Source organism: Pezoporus wallicus, unplaced genomic scaffold (assembly GCF_028554395.1).
Source record: "Pezoporus wallicus isolate ANWC-B61680 ecotype Strahan unplaced genomic scaffold, APGP_CSIRO_Pwel_v1 contig_10769, whole genome shotgun sequence".
NCBI classification, from domain to species: domain Eukaryota; kingdom Metazoa; phylum Chordata; class Aves; order Psittaciformes; family Psittacidae; genus Pezoporus; species Pezoporus wallicus.
In genome coordinates this window covers 325,953-343,199 of record NW_026635715.1, presented here as the reverse complement: position 1 = coordinate 343,199, position 17,247 = coordinate 325,953, and the positions used below count along the sequence as shown (strand labels likewise).

Sequence of the window (17,247 nt, the reverse complement as noted above, 5' to 3'; positions counted from 1 at the left end):
GTTTTTGGTGGTTTTAGGATGTATTTAGATCCCCTCCAATTTTTTTTATAGCCACATGAACTTGAAATTTAATTTCTTGGCTGTGCTATGACTTGCATGTAATCACAGCGCTGGAATCTGATGCCTTAAAAGCCTTACATGAAGCAGGCAAAACCTGGTTGGGTTTTTATCACTGCTGTTGAGCTTCCCTGCATGCTAGTCAGTCCTGCTGTCTCTTCCTAGATGACACCTAAACTGGGATGTATGGGAGCAGCAGAGAATCAGACTGGTTTGGGTTGGAAGGGACCTTAAAGCTCATCCAGTTCCAGCCCCTGCCACAGGCAGGAACACCTTCCACTAGAGCAGCTTTCTCCAAGCCCTCTCCAAACTGGCCTTGAACACTGCCAGGGATGGGGCAGCCACAGCTTCTCTGGGAAACATCACTTTTGGTGCCTTGGCCCATCTAAAGGCAGACAGTGGAGGTCATGGATCCCAAAGGGAATGTGGTTCAGCAAACTTAACCCCTTTTGTTCCTAACCCCTGTGATTTGGGTAGAGGAAATAATGGGAAATATAATTTAAGGCCTTATTTTTACCGTTGTTTGTATCATGCTGAGCCAAATTACAGAAACGATGTGAAAATCAGGCAGTCTATATTCTGCTCCATGCATTGAGTACAATAGCAACTTTTTCTGTTAACTGTCAAAACCTCTGCTAACTTTTCAGAACAGCTTCTGTATTTCTCAATCATTTTTCCAATTTTTCATTATTGTTTTGTCCCATCTATAAAGAAGGATGAAAATTAAAACACATAAAAACTTCAATTTCTGCAGCGTGGATCTATTGGTAGATAAAAACCTGCTGCAAATCATTAGTTCAAGATGTGGTTTGAGATGCTGTTGTCAAGATGCCACAGTGACGCTGAAGCACAGACAATTAATGGGGTTTTCAGTCTAGCACAGATAACCAGATTCCAGCTAACGAGTGTCTCACCAGCTCTGGGTGTGTCACAGGACAGCTGAAAACTGACAGTCACAGAATCAAAGAACCTGGCCTTGAACACCGCCAGGGATGTTCAAGCCTGGAGAGGGCTCCGGGGAGACCTTAGAGCAGCTCCAGTGCCTAAAGGGGATACAAGAAAGCTGGAGAGGGGCTTCGGACAAGGGCCTGTAGGGCCAGGCCAAGGGGAATGGCTTTAACCTGCCAGAGGGGAGACTGAGATGAGCTCTTAGGCAGAAGCTCTTCCCTGGGAGGGTGCTGAGGCGCTGGCACAGGGTGCCCAGAGAAGCTGTGGCTGCCCCATCCCTGGCAGTGTTCAAGGCCAGGTTGGACACAGGGGCTTGGAGCAAGCTGCTCTAGTGGAAGGGGTCCCTGCCCGTGGCAGGGGTTGGAACTGGGTGAGCTTTAAGGTCCCTTCCAACCCAAACCACTCCATGATTGTATGATTCTATGAGTGGGATGGTTCGAGATTCCCGTTCCCTGGCAACTTCAGGTTTCCCAAGGGGCTTCCATTTATGTAGTCTAGATGAGACGGAATCCTGCTCAGAGGAACCTCCCAGAGCCCTTTGCCCCTCCAGCTGAATTCCCTCATCTTCTTCCCAGGCTGTAACCTGAACAGAAAGCTTCCTTTTTAGGGAGAATGCTGTGAAATCTCTGGCAGACTTGTTCTAAGAATGAGCTTGTGTCGAAATCCATCCTCTGGGAGTTACGCCTTGAGAACCCCAGAAAACTTAACTTCATTTTTCCCTCTTATACACACACTTTTCTTGACAGCAGTGTTGTACTGAAGTTCTCCAGTCTCTGTGTTCATCTCCCTGAACCTTTTCCCAGTATTATTTCTTCCCCTGGTCTTATTTGTACGTGAAGACTCTACAGGAGGAGAAAATTGCTCTTAGAGACAGAAAAGAGGCATTTTATAACGATGGAGCATCCGTTGCTGTGATTGGCAGGGTGCGTTTCACTGGTTTGCGATACTGGCTATAATCTCTTATTTGATTTCATCCTCCTCCTTCAGATGAAAGAAAATCACAGAAAGCACTTAGCTTTAACTGCCTCACACCAGCTTTAACCGCCTCAGACCAGGCATCTCCAATCAGGACACACAAGCAGGACCCGCGCTGGTGGCTTTCTTAACAGAGTGCTCCATGGGATTTAAAACGTGGGCTTTGTTGGGTTAATTATGCTGTTTATCTGAAATGGTGCATAAAAACGTGGTTTTCAAGGTGTGTGTATATGTATCTCATGATGGTAGGGAAAATGAATTGAGACATCCTAAAGACCTGTGCTGCTGTATGAACACTGCAGTGAGCGGTACCAGCAGTGGCTGTAAATGAATCACACTTCATAGGTTACAGATTCACTCGTTTGCAAAGGGCAAAAGCAAACTGTGACAGACTGCTCACACGTCCAGGCTCCTCTATCATGTGCCCTCTGTGGGCATGGCTTGGACAGGGCTATCTGGGGGGGACCAGCCTCCAACCCAAACCACTCTCTGAACGTAAAACTGGTGGCAGAGGCTGGCAACAGCAGCTGCAGTGGGGCAGGTTTCATCCAAATTCAGTGCATTGTTCCCTGTGTTATCTGAACATTAGTGGTCCTGAATAAACCCAGGAATCCTGGTGTATGGAGCCCGATGTGGATGTATTGTAATGGGGAGGAAATCCCTGCAGGAGCCTGCGATCAGAGAGCAGAGCAGGGTGATGCTCCCCGGCTTGCACAGGAGGGCAGCGGCGGGGCTGGCTTTTGACCTGGGCTCCCTTTCCCTCCAGTGCCAGCTTCAGTGGGGGTGACCCTGCCGCTCTTACCAGGCAGATGAAACCTGTGTGAGAAAGCTCTGAGCTAATGAATAACGTGAGCATCTGTAGCTGAAATTCATTCATTCATTGAGGCCCAGTTTCTCTCTCTGAAACGTGTAAACTAAATTCTGTGCCCTTGAAAGCAGCCCTGAAGCTCACCAGCATCACCAGAAGCCCTTCAGTTCCTGATGCAGGCACTGACATAGATGCACACGATCCATTTTTAAGCAGTTCCATTCAGCATAATAGAGTTATAATAATTGTTACAAATTCAGTTATAAAACCAGCAGGATTTCAATGGCTGGGTCTTGTGCGAGCTCTGGGATAAAAGTCATGCAGTGAGAATGGGGATGGGAGAACTTCAATCACATCGCTACTGATAAAATAAGGAACTCGTTTGCATTTCTCCCTTCCATTCTCTGAAAGAAGATGCTCCCATTGAGCTGACACACTCCTTTGAATCCTGCAGAAGTGCAGGAAATAGGCAGATAGAAGATGTTGAATATCATGGCTCTGTTCCATGCTTTGAGAGTTGCTTGTGCTGCTGGTATTAGACCAGGCTTTCTTTATCTGGAGTCAAAGAGAAGAATACTTCCTTACTTTTGAGTATGTGAGGAAGCCATCCGTGGATCTGATGCTCCAACAAGATTGGTAGAGTTCTGTGGGTTTGGGCAATTACATAGAAGGAAAAAACCACTGTGTTTTTGGTGATTCTCTTATTCAGTTGAGCCACAACCGCCTGAGGTCCATCCATCAGAGCAGCGTGTTCCATTCACAGAATGATGCAGGGCAAGAAGAAACCGTTTGAGATATACATCTGAAAATGTGGGCTAGGTAATATGATGGGCAGGTAAATGAAACTGGCTTTGAATAGCTGAGCTGTACGTAATAAATGCTGGGTAAAGACAGGTGAGCAGGAAGAAACAAGCAGCTAAAGCTCCTTCTGGAAACCACTGGAACTTCTCTCCCTTGTTTGTGAGAGAAGCAGCAAATTAAAGCAGAGTAAGTTCAGCTGTGAGTGGTATTGGGGGAGTGATGCTGCTGGAGTTACTCCACCCAGGGCACCAAGAGGTGTTAAAAGGGAGGCAGGTTTTCACTCAGGGCTCTGGAGGATGGCTGCTCAAAGCTCTGTGCTGCAGCACCCATCTTATAAAACCCAGGAGTTTTAATCTGTGTGGCCTGCTCATATACTACAGCAGAGGAAGGAGCTACCCCCTGCTGCTGGAGATCTAAGGTAAGGATGGAGCTGCTGACCCATGACTGTGGGCCCTGTGTTGCCTTCTGGAGTAAGAAAGCTTCTAGATGATTCATGCAGTTGGGACAAATCCTCGTGTGGGGTTTAAGCTCTCTCTCAGGAAGGCTGGTTGATCTAACAGCAGTGGAACCTTGGCTAGAGATGTCAGGAGGGGACAATTGGCATAGAACTACTTCAAGTTGAAGTTGGTGAGGGGTTGAAAATAGCTACAGCAGATGGTGTGGGTGCAGCTATAAATACTGAGTCTGGCAAGTGGTTTCATAGCTCAAACACTCCCTGGTCACCCAGCTAAAAATGGAATAAGATGCTCCCAGGAAGCATCAGTTCCTCAGGGAATAGCAAAAGGCTGTCCCTCAACTGTGCAGGGATGCTTGGGTTCATACAGGAGTGGGGGTTGTTTGGTCCTTTGTGTTCTTTTCCCAAATGGAATTCTGCTTAGCCTGACTGTGGGAGGGAAAGGAGATGGTGTTGAAGTGCAGACATTCAGGGTCATGTACCCTCAGGGCAGCCCTGGCATTTCCCACAGGAGCTGTACAGCTCTTGAGGGTTCTCTGGGTACCACTACAGCGCAGACTCCTCCAGTGTGAAGTGCAAAGCTGTCCCCCTAAAACAACCCTATGAATCCTGAGCTCCTGGGGTGCCTTGCACTACAGGAGCCCTGCTAGCAGCAGGAGCCAGGCCTGAGGCTGGTGTAGGCAAAGTGCATCAGCACAAGGCCCTTGTCACTGAGGATGTTTTACCTCATTTTTGCTTGGGGGAATTAGCACATACAAAGCATCAGTTGGTGCACGGTGACTTGTTAAGCTGCAGTAACTCTTTCATCTGTGTTTTCGTTGCTTGACTGGGTTTTGAGACCTACAGCAGGTCAATGGGAAGTGCTAATAGCATTCACATGGTGCATTGCACGCTCTGCAAGTGTGAAGTTCAGTTCAGCAGCTGTAACCTTCATCATGGAATAAAAGGCACCTGGACATCAAGCAGCCCTTTGGCTTCAAATTGCAGTGCTGCGATGAAGATGCCAATTTAGCCCTGGTGAAACAGTTTTGCTTATCACAATACTTAAGAGTATTGCCTGCAGCTGCTTATAGAAAACAGCCAGTCAATAGGTATCGTTATTGTGTGAAGATAACTGGCAATTTAACAAAAGAGGTCCCCACTATGGAGATCTCTGATTTCGTGGGATTTGGGGTGGTTTTATCCTATGGAATTGTCCCTGAGTGCAACACATGTCATTTGTCAACATCCTTTGTGAAGGAGGAGGAAGAATACAGACTGAAAAGTACAATGCAGTGCTACCACCTCCCTTTCCCTACCCTTGGGATAAGGCAGAGATAAGAAGGTTATTTCTACCTGCTGGTTTCTTAGCTAGAGGATGGAGTATCAGCTGTAGCAATAATTCCAGGTATAGTGTTTAATGTGAGAGAGTGAAGGGGTTAATAAATCACTGCCTTGAAGGGCTTGGATATAAGTGGGGATAAACATGTATGGCAAAGAGCCTGAAGTTTAACTTGCCTAGAACCAGCCAGCTGTGAATAAAGCATCAGAGAATGGATTTCAGGGGTGGGGAGGAAGGAGAAACCAAACTTTCTACAGTGGAGGCTATGAGGATGCAGGGATTCCTGTAGCATGGAAACTCACACAAAGAGATGTCTCGGAGCAGACTGAAGCATCGGGAGGCTTCTTCCTTTGCACCAGGAAAGCAGGAATCTGGCACTGTCTGGGCTCTCTGGTGGTTGCTGAACCTCCCTGCGGGAGCAGAGGGAGGGATCCAATCCCACTGGGAAACCCTCTCCATATGCAAAGACTAAGGCATGGTGTGAATTTTCTGCTGCTTTCCACCCTTATGACGCTGAGTAGGATGTGATCTGATGCAGGTACCACTAAGACCCTGCTTTGAAGGAGTTCCAGGTTGGGTTTGGTGCTCTCTCCCAGGCTGGCCAGTGGAGTGGAGAGGTGGTACCACCAGTTCAGGGCATCCTGACCCTGTGTGGGGTAGGGAGCTGGCATGGGCCAGGCTGGGTAGCGCAGAGGTGTGTGTTCATCACAGAAGCAAAGCGGTGGAGGCCTGGCTTGGTGACAAGCAGCAGCTTTTAGAGCAACACATGTTCTTTTCATTAAAGGAAAGGTAATGAGAATTAGTGCTTGGAGTGGCTTTTTGTTGTTGGGTAGTTCTTTATTAATTGGAGATTTCTTAAGAAATCAAGTGTCAGAAAAGCCTTTAAGGAGACTGTATCAAAGCTTGAGTTTCGAGTGCCACTTGGGGCGCTGAAGTGATGGTAAGTAGTTGATGTGGCTCTTTTCTGAACACATGAGGACCCTTATTCATGGTAACAGGATTTGTGGAGGTAAATTCACAGAGGGTACCTGCTGGTGCTTCAGCTGTGTGGAAGCTAATGGCCCTCTTAGCACAAATCCATCTCTGTTCAAAAGCCTGTGACTGAGTATGGCTTAACTTCATCTTCCTTTGGAGATCATGAAGGACATGGCAAGAAATAGGTGGCTGTGGGTTCCCTTCACCCCATACTGCTCATCAGTCAGTGAGTGACAAGCAGTAGGCAACAGGACTCAATTATTTCCTCTCCAGGCAGATGTTAACTGCTGCATCTGTAGTGGGAGTGCTGATGGAGTAGAATGTGGTGCCCTCGGTCCATCAAACAATCCCTTGTCCCCATTGTGAGCTCCTTTGCACAGGCTGCCTGTGCAGAGTCATACCTGCTGAGCTCAGGATCTGCCTCCAAGGCACAAGACTGATGGGCTCCAGCTATTTAGTTAAATCAGTGATTCCAATCATTTCATCAGCTTAAAATTCAGCCTCAAGGATGCCTTACTGGCAGCTGGGTTAGAGCCTTGAATGGCCAGGGGGTGATTATGGCCTAAGTGGGCTTTATGGGATGTGTCCACATGTGCCATGTGGAGAGCCAGCACAGTGCATTGCAGGTAGTGGCAGCGATCTGTCACACTAGAAATCAACTCCTTGGCTTCAATGAGAGGCTCTGACACTTCAGGAGTTGATTTCTTTCCTGATGGGCTGGATGTTTTGTTCATAAGGCCAGGCTGGACACAGGGGCTTGGAGCAAGCTGCTCTAGTGGGAGGCATCCCTGCCTGTGGCAAGGGTTTGGAGCTGGAGGAGCTTTAAGGTCCCTTCCAACCCAAACCATTCTATGAGCACACTATTAACCATCCATGGAGACTTACCTCTAATGCAAGCTGTCCTGGTTGGAGGAGAGCTGTAAGAAGCAGCTAGCTCTGCAGAGCTGCTGCAGGGGTGGCTGGCTCAGTTCATGCTCTGCCACTCTGGTTTCCATTTGAAGTGCAGTGATAAGGGAAGGGTGTCCCGACTGCAGGGGTTTTTCTGTACTGAACCATAAATCCCTTCTTTGGCCACCGTCATGCTGCATCCCTGCGCTACCTAAGCTGCACTTGCTCGGCTAGCATTTGTCCCTCTGGACTTGGCATTTTATACTTGTCTGCATTAAATTGCATTTACTGGCTGAGTCACCTAAAGATGCAAATCCTCTGGAATCTGGGTGTATTGTGCCTGCTCTCATGAGTGTGACATGAGCACATTCTCTCTTTCCCGGCTCTTATGGCTCTCTCCTGACCTAAGCTTTGAAACAACACCTGAAGGTGCCACTGTGTTTCTACATTGACTTGACTGTGAACATACCCACAGCATCTTGCTGGCTGTAGATCCCCCTCAAACCCCAGTTACAAATCCCATCTGGGCTCCAGTCTTTGCTAGGGATTTCCTTTTGCTTCTGTCAGTACCCAGGAGGTGAACCTATTGTGCTGGTCTCTGTAAATACTCACTGTAAGCAATTCCTCAGCCTCGGAAGGCTGTGATGGAACTAAATCTGGAAGGATTAGCCTTGATCTACAGGTGGAAATCTGGAACCAAGCAAGCCAGGAGCTTATATGGGGTTGTGTGGCAGCTTTGCAGGGTTGTTAGTTTAATTCTCACTTGGGTATTGCTGTGTTGCAGGCACAGGTTGCAAAATAGCTTAAGAGCAGGCAGTTCACCTAGAGACTGGTTTATGCCATCCAGCCATTCCCTGGTTTATATCCACGTAATGGTTTATGCCATCCAGCCATTCCCTGTCTTACCTGGATTATATCCATGTAAGTGCTGGGCTGGTCCTGACTCCAGAGGCAGAAGTGAAGCTGGGAACTGGGGATTCAGGGTCTGGCTCTGCTGCTGTCTTCAAGTGATGGTGAGCTTCATGGCTCGTGGATTTTGGGTTACGGATGTTGGATTCCATGGCTGCCACGGGCTGGAGGACAGCATTTGGAGGAAGATCCATTTAGGATCCACTCAGCCCAGAGTTTATGCCTCAGTCCTTCCCAAAGGACTGTAGTATGGGTGATGTGTGAATGTGGTTGTGACACCCCATGCACGTTGGGTTGTTCCCTTTCTTGCTGTAGGGACCACTGGTGCATGGCTGTGTTAGCAAGTCTGTTAAATCCCATTTTCCAGAACCAGTTCCCCCTTCTCTGACCATGGAGATGTTCTTTCTGTCTCATGAGGATTGCATAAAGCAGCTCTGTGCTTCCTGACGGTAACTTGCAGTTCTTAATCACTGCTGGTAATTACAACTCCTCTGGTTTCTGCCTCCTCAACTCTAGCTGAGGACAGGAGCTGTTTCATATTTAACTAGTGTTATAGCTGGATTGCTCTCCTGGGGAGATGATGGGCTACAAGGCTGAGGTTTAATTCTCTGCACCGCTAATGAGATCAGGAGAACAAGCAGGAAGATGTAAGCAGGTTTGCAGGGTGTTAACAAACGTGGCTTGTCTTTAAGAGCACCGTAGTGGGTCTGCTTGGGTTCAAAGTGTTCTTTCATTGGGAGATAGAGGAGGAAGAGAGAGAATTGGGATTTTAGCCCTAGATGTTGTTTTGGCTACTAGAATGATGAAGGGTCTGGAGCATCCCTTCTCTGAGGGAAGGCTGAGGAGCTGGAGAAGATGAAGGGTCTGGGGGATCTGATCAGTGTAAGTGTCTGAGGGGAGGGTGGCAAGAGGATGGGGCCAGACTCTTCTTGGTGGTGCCAGGAGATAAGAGGTAGTGGGCATAAACTAAAACACAGTGATTTCACCTGAACATGAGGAAGGACTTCTTTATGATATGTGTGATTGAGGAGCGGGACAGGTTGTCCTTCCCTGGGCATATTCAGTGTTCATATGCAATGTGCTCTGGGTGACCCTGCCTGAGTAGGGAGGTTGGACTGGGTGACCCTAGGTGGTCCCTTCCAGCTTGAGCCGTTCTGTGATGACACAGCACAGGGAGGAAGAGGCAGTCTGAGTCCAGAGATGCCACCTGATTTAAAGGCAGGGAGGTTCCTTGGCTGGGTGGGAGGTCACCACTGCGGTTCCACCAAGCTCTCACTCTGAACTCGCTCTCAGTGCGAACAGGAGGCTCCAGTTTGCCCCCCATGGACTGAGGAAATGCCATGCCCGTTTGTTTCAGTGTGGCACCAGGATTGACAGCTCCTTGGGGCAGCCGAACCCAAAACCCACAAGGGATGTGTAACTCTGCTAGTTACTGTAAGCTGCGTACAGGACCTAGCTCGAGAGGCAACTGAACAGCATCTGGTGTGGAGACCAAATGGACTCTATTGAGATCCAGTGCTTTACAGTAATGAAACAGCCACAAAATCCATATTAAGGCAACACTGTTGATGGGCTTTTCCCTTTTGAAGTGGAAGAAGTTGGTTAACTGGGGCTGAGGGCAGAGGGTGGAAGGCTTGGAGACTGTTTAAAGACATTGTGTGAGAGGTTCAGAGTAAATGTTTTACCACCTACCAAAGCCACAGCTAAAATACTGCAAAGAGAGCAGCAGTGGGGTTAAACAGCAGTGCTGGGTGCTTGTAAGAGTGGGGGGGAAGCCATGCCCCTTAGGGAAACTGAAGGGTCTAAAGAACTTAACAGAACCTTGGGTGACAACTTGTAGTGTGGGGCATCCCTGCCCATGGGGGAACTGCATGGTCTTAAGGTCCTTTCCAACCCAAACCATTCTCTGCTGATATCCAAGGGTTAAAAGCTAGAAGATACAAGGAGTGATAGAAAGTCATTTACAAGGTAGTTAAAATGCAAACTGAGAGGAATTATGGAAGATAACCCAAGGCCATATGAGGCTTTCTTAATTGCATTCCTTGTTCTAATGATGGGACAGTGGAGATCTCTGTCTCTGGTACTGCGGTGCCATGATCATCCACCCTTTTGCTTCCATTCTCCAGGCACCATCCCTCTGCCCCCTTTGAGGCTGTGATCATGATGAAATTGCCTCCTTATAGCATACCTTCTGTCCTCTGAAGTCTCTTATTTTCCATATCATCTCAAAGACACTGCTGCAGGTGGCACACTTCTCTTCCTTACAGGTCTCATTCCAACCTTCAAGGCTGGAGGTGTCTCTTGGAGCACCACATTGGGCCTTCACCACTCAGAGCATCATTCCCTGGGGCTGGGTATTTCTCACCATCAACTGCCTTTAATGGGAGCTGGCTCATGCTTAATTCCAAAGGGTTGTATCCATCTGCTCCAGCTTGGACAAGTTACTCAAGCCTACTCTCAGTCAACATAAATGACCCCCAGTTCAGGCAGGTTTAATGCAGAGCAATGCTTTTTCCAGTGCATTTACCAGGTTCTTTTCCAAAAGAAAAGCAAAACTTCAGGCTTAACTTAAGGTCCTGTCGAGCAGCCTGATTGCAGCTGTAGTTTTGCATCAGTCAGGAGTAGAGTTTGTATTTTCCCTGGCAAATATTGTGTATGCTGTGACCTTTACTCTCAATGGAAGGCAAAATATAGATCACCTCTTTAACGTGGTGCAATTTGCAGCAGTGGTCTTTTCAAACTGGGACAAATGGTCAGTTGGTGTTTGGGACACTTAAGGATCCATTTTGCCATATCCCAGCAGGACAGAATCTGCTGGAGGCTCCCAAATACCCCCTGAATTGGCAAGTTGAATGTCAAGCTTAATTCGTGCCGTTCCGCGGCACTGAAAGCACTTTTAACCTCGAGTACTTCCACCTTGCAAGGGAAGCAAATTGGATTCCTCTTGATTTTATTTGGTAATTTGTAAAGAGAATTTCTGCCTCTCTCTGGGTGTGCTTTAACTTGGCCCTCGTGAGGGTGGGGAGTTTTATTCTGTGCCGCAAATGGGCTTCAGGCTGCGATAAAAACGGGACCGTTTCGATAGGAATCCGTCAGCCGGAAAACAAAGGAATTTCAGGTGTTAAACAGGCAAAGCAAAGAGGGAGGTTTTTATTGAGTAACCCCTAAATGATTGATGGAAAAGCTCTGGAAACCTTGTTAATTATGGGTGGGAAAAGGCCATGGTTCTTGTCATTAAAATATCTGCTTAGCATAATGGACACCTCTACATAGAACATTAATTCTCTGTTAGCTTTGATTCCAAAAGCCAGTTTTCCCTGGTGGGGTGGGCCTGCAGTATGAGCAGTTATTCCTCTCTAGCAGAGGTGACTGTCAGGATCTTGATTCTGGTTTATTCCGCTGTCCTGCTATCAAAGAAGGGTACGATGTGATTCTAAAGAGGATGGCCAAGGCTGCAGTTGTCAAGCTGGAGCCTGAGCTGGGGTCACCTCTCTTATACCCCATCTCCTGTGTGGCTTTTGGCCATGGCAGCTGGTCAGCTTTGGCTACAATCCCGGTTCTCTATGTGCCCGTGTTCCCAGTGCATCTTTAGGAGCCAGGGAAGCCTCAATGTCCATGCAGACATGTTGGAATTCCCCTTGGATCCAACATGGTCTTTTCTCCCTAACCTGAGTCATCCTCAAGCACTTTGAGCCTGTTTCGTCCCTATGAGAAAGGGATCCTATTCCTCAGATGAAGCCTGTTCCACTGCTTCATGTTTTCTGTGCTCTTTTTACAAGTGACAGCCAGGCGTTTCAAACCTTATTATTAACTATAAAACCCAATGATTAAATGAGGCAGGCTTTATTATTATTTAATCAGGACATTTGCTCCATGCTCTCGGTGAGATGAGACATTGCAGGAACCGGTAGCGAGCTAAGCTCAACTGTTAAGAACTCTCATTTACCTGCTTATAACTTCATTTTGCCACCGAGTTGTAGCAGTTCTATCCCCTGTGAGGGTGGAAACAGGGTGCAAACAGCTCAGCAACTTGTTCCTCTTATTTCTCTGCCCTGTGGCAGGATGAAGAGCGATGCCTGCGCTCTTGGTTCAGCCGGTGAAAGGATCGATCCCATTCTCTAGTCCCCCTTGCTAGAGATGAAGTGTCTGCCTTAGCGGCAATGAGACCCCTCTAAGCTCTGTAGCAATAGCTGAGAAGAGGGGCCCTGTGTATTTCCCAGCTAAGGAAAGGCTGGCTGTAAGCTCACTCAGCACCTGAAGCTGCCCATGAACCCCATCTGTTATTACCCCTGCTGCAGAAAAGCCCCATCAAAGCAGTGTGGATCACACTCAAACCCCGACAGCTCCCACCCCTGCCAAAACAGCTGCCACGAGCCACAGTTTCCTCTGTGCTGCCCATACCCTCACCCACCCGACCTTGGTGAGACCTGGAAGCTGCTGGATGTTCCACAGAGGGTATTACTGCTCCCGTCTTCCCACTGCTGCTGCCTTTGGAAGTTCCAGCCTTAGAGAGACTATTACATGTTGTCACTGCTTCATAAAGATGTCACAGGCTGTATCACGGCGAGGCTTTGTGCTATTATTGCACAAGGGTTTCAGATGGTCTGAGGTGCTTTTAGGTGCCAGAACTATTTAGTTGACAAAATAGTAATAAATCCAGATGTAGCCAGTGCTTTTAACGAACATAAAAGCTGTGTCTGAAACCCCCTTTACCTCTGTGGTCGCACCATGATGTCTGTCTTTCCTTACTGCTTTAATCCATATTAAGACTGTAATTTATAGGATCTGAATCGCTGCCCTGGAAGACACGGAGAGGTGATTTTTGGAGCTTTCTGAGACTTGTCCTTTGTAAGTGACCGATGGTACAAGAATCCACTAAAACCTGAGATGCTTTAATTTATAGCAAACCACAGCACAGCACTCTGGGCATGCAGAGCAGGCCTGACATGGGCATTAATTACCTGTAGAGTTACTGTAAAAGTGGCTGGTCCTAAGAGAGAACTGCAGTCAAAGTCCTTTTTACTTGTTGGGGTGGGGAGCTGAGCTTTAAACTGGAATCGAGTTCTCCCAACTCCAGTCTCCTCATCCTAGCTTGAGTACCCGGAGTTTCCTGCTTAAATATGTTGCTAGGGAATAGGTTATGGGATACGGAGCGGTCACATCTGAGTTGGGGCAGAAGAAACCCCATTTGAGTGTCACTATGAACATGGAAACCACACGTCACTGCAGTACAGCTCCTAAGGAGCTCTACTGGCTGCATTAAAGGGCTTGGTATAAGGTCTTAAATTCAGGATAACCCACAGCATCTTATTTTTACTTTACAGTGGGATTAATAACTCTAGGAACAGGCTTTTAAGCTTGATCTCCAGCTGGAAGAATACTATAAGTATGGATTTATTGTGGCTTCCGTGTGTGTTTGCTCAGGTTGTAGCGTGGAGCTGCAGGAGCCCGCTTTGCTGCCAGCGTGGTCACTCAGTCCACGAGGCTTAGTGCTTCTGCTGCGAGTTGTTTCCGTATGGCACTATGGGGAAAACACCAGCTCTTTGCAGTGTTTGAGGACTTTAAACCCAATATAAAGCCAATCCCATTCCCACATAAGGGAGCTGTCGGTCACAGCGTGCTGTGAAAGCGAGCTGCAGGCACAAGGACCATGAGAAAAGGGAAAGCTCTTCCTTTGCTTGGAAGCAAGACAAGAAAAAGCCATCCAGGGCCTAAATCACTGTCACTTGTTAAATCGGCTCAGGGCTGCGTCCTCAGCTCGTGCCACTTAAAGTCTGGTGCACCCAGATTAAGTTGCAGTGATTCAAGAGGAGGCTTTTTAATTAAGCAGAAAATCATGATCATAAACCTGTTCCTGTGTGAACCTGTCTTAGCCGGGCTTGTCTGCAGGGGGGATGATGCTGGCCTAGAAAGTGAGTCCCTAAAATAAGGTCTTCCATTAGTGTCCTAATGAGCTTTAGGCACTGGGGTAAGAAATCTTCACTAATCAGCATCTCTTGTTCTCACATGTGTATTGAGTTGGGACCTCGAGAAGGTGTCTTGTCCCCCTCCTGCCCCACCAGCCTCTGCAACCCTGCTCTGGTAGCCTGGACCATGCAAATCTGCTGCCTTGGAGAAGGGAAGGAACAGAGGAGACCTTACAGCAGCCTTATAATACCTAAAGGGGCTATAGGAGACCTGGAGAGGGGCTTTGGACAAGGAGGGGGACAGGCCAAGGGGAATGGCTTTAATCTGCCAGAGGGGGGATTGAGATGAGCTCTTGGGCAGAAGCTCTTCCCTTTGAGGATGTTGAGGTGCTGGCAGTCCATGAGAGTCAGTCAGGAGTGAACATCTCAAAGGGGTCATCATCTGCGCCTCTTGGGGTACGGGGGCCAAGTCCTTCCCCATAGAATCAGTGGAGATAAGTGAGGGAGCAGTGTGGGGACCTGGAAGTCTCACTGTGGTGGGGGATGAGGCTGGAGCCAGCTCTGGCACCTAGTAGAGCCTGACCCAGCCTGGGGCTGGAAGGAGGAGAACTGGAGAGCCCAGATTTGGTGGGTCTCATGCTCTTCTCTCTGGGTTGCACCATCTCCTGGTTGCTCCCTGCAGATGAACAGGGATGGGACACCACGAGCAGCTGATCAGGTCCAGCACAGGGCCTCAAGTGTATTTCTCCTAGCATGAATAAAAGTAGGAGCAGCCCAGGAAGCTTTTTGGAAGATGAAGATAGCACTTGCAGAAAAAGGCAAATTGAAGTCTTAGCGTTCAAAGGGCTCCTGACTTTTCCCCTCTTCCCTTTGAATTACTGTCCATGTCACCCTTAATCCCTTGTGAGATTCCAGCTGGGCATCTACCAGTGAGTGCCAGTGGCTCTTGGGTACCTGTGCTGGCTCTGGGCCACCAGCCACAGGGATGGGAGACATGAGCTGTATCTTACCTAGCAGCAGCCTGCTTGCATTTCCTCAGCGCATCGCTGCTCATCTGAATGTAGGCAAAGACCTAAACCCTGCAAGAGAGCCTAAAAAGCTTCCTGTGTGTGATACTGAATGAGCTGCTGCTGACCCACGGGCTTTTGCTCTCCTCTGGATAAAACGGGGGGAAAAGGCAAGAAATGAAGAAAGAAAAGAGAATGATGGTTTTGGATAACGTGGTTGTTTGTCATAGGATCTGGGAGCTGCTGTTCCTGGGTCCAAACTGAGTGATCAATGCCACATCCCATTGCCAAGGTGGGCAGAGGCTGGGGCAGGCAGGGTGCTGTTGGAAGAAATGGTGCTTGGGGGGTTTCCTTCCTTCTGAAATTTCTTTATTATCTTTTAATATCAAACCGGATAAGATCCAGCATGTGCTGGTGTATCTCACCCAAAGTTTCCTCACTGTACTAAATATATATTAAAATATATTGAAGGTATGTAATATTTATTATAATACAATCCCAGCCTGGTTTGTGTTGGAAGGGAACTTAAAGCTTTTCCAGTTCCAACCCCCTGCCATGGGCAGGGACACCTTCCACTAGAGCAGCTTGCTCCAAGCCCTGGCCAACCCAGCCTTGTTGTACCTATACATATAATCACATAATTTTAGCTTTGGAAGTGATTGCAGCCACTCTTGACCTCAGTATCCCCCATAAACCTATTAAAGAAACACCTTTGGACTTCTTGCATCCTTATTAATGAGGACTTATTAGTCCTTATTAAAACTGACAATTACAGATGCAGCTCTGCAGCCCTTTCCCACCTCTCTGCACATGGGCTTACCCTGAGAGCCCTTTCTCCTGGCCCCGGAGGGGAAGACAAATACCGTGATCAGATGCAGGATGAACCTGGGGCATAAACCTGTGTGTGTGTGCAGGGTCCGGTGTTGGGGAGCGCTGCTGCAGGCGCTGCCAATCCCTTCCTCCTTACTGGGGACTGCTGGGCAGCTGGCCTGCAACCAGCTCACTGTGAGCCAGGCTTGCTCAGCGTGGTGGCTCTGACATGTGCCTTGGAAGCACAGAAGCGAATTGCAACTGGGATGCTGGGAGGAGAGTAACCCAAAACTGCCACAGACTGGGGGGTTTGGGGAGCAGCAAGTGGCTGGGTGCAGACTAGAGCCCACCCCAATGGCAGGGTCAGCACTTTTCAGCTGCCTGGGGGTTTTAGCTTCCCAGCAGGGTTTGTTGCATGGCAATTGCAATGAAGCTGCCTTCAGGCTTGGCCACCCAAGGCCAGTGCATTATGCCCGGCCTGAGTTTCCTGCTGTGGGACCAGGTTAGATTGCATTAAAGCGCAGGGTAGGCGCTTTCCAGAGTGCTCTAATCCAGTGTCTCTTTAGGCTCAGCATCAATTAAACTAAATCAAATCAGTGCTGTTCTGATTCTGAATAAGTAAGTGACTGTGAGGGGCCTTAATGCAGTGTGAGTAACCACTTCCAATTTACACCTTCAGTTCAGTTGAGTTTCTAAGGTGCTTAAAAGCTTGTCCACCCAGCGTTTGTGATGGGGAAAAAGCTTGGGTGCGGGTTGGGTTTGTGGTGCTGTCAGGTTGGATTTGAAATCGCTTTAGGGTGTTTTCTTGATTTCTGGAGTTTCGAGTTTCTCATTAAAGCAAAATGAAGTGTTAGCATTTCTGGTCTAAGCGACTGCAGAGGAGAACTTGGTGTATGTACATATACATATGAATGTGCTGTGAAAGCCTTAAAAGCAGAAGATAACAATTTTTCTGAAGTGTTTGATTCTAAGCTTATTTCTTGATTGTGAGGCTCGTAACCATGTTTTGTGAACACACAGGCTCCTAAACTGTGCTTTTTACCTCTCATAAAGAGTTCGTTTCTGGTAGTTTGCATGCACTGAAAGGGCTGGAATCATAGAATCATGGAATGGTTTGGGTTGGAAAGGAGCTTAAAGCTCATCCAGTTCCAACCCCTGCCACGGGCAGGGACCCCTTCCACTAGAGCAGCTTGCTCCAAGCCCCTGTGTCCAACCTGGCCTTGAGCACTGCCAGGGATGGGGCAGCCACAGCTTCTCTGGGCACCCTGGGCCAGCGCCTCAGCACCCTCCCAGGGAAGAGCTTCATTACATCCAATCTCAGTCCAGTCATGGCCAAATTCTGCTCTAGGAGCAGCACTGAACCAGAAAGCCAGGATCATCCCCAATGG

At 48.2% G+C, this 17,247-nt stretch overlaps 1 long non-coding RNA gene across 1 annotated transcript in view; it reads left to right on the top strand.

Annotated features, from left to right (window-relative positions):
* Positions 1-3,918: 3,918 nt before the first annotated feature.
* The window catches only part of LOC130593036 (uncharacterized), a 61,413-nt gene continuing 48,084 nt past the window's right edge, over positions 3,919-17,247 (top strand). The window contains exon 1 of the long non-coding RNA XR_008970737.1: positions 3,919-4,007. This is a non-coding gene — a long non-coding RNA (uncharacterized LOC130593036). The remainder of the gene's footprint in view (positions 4,008-17,247) is intronic.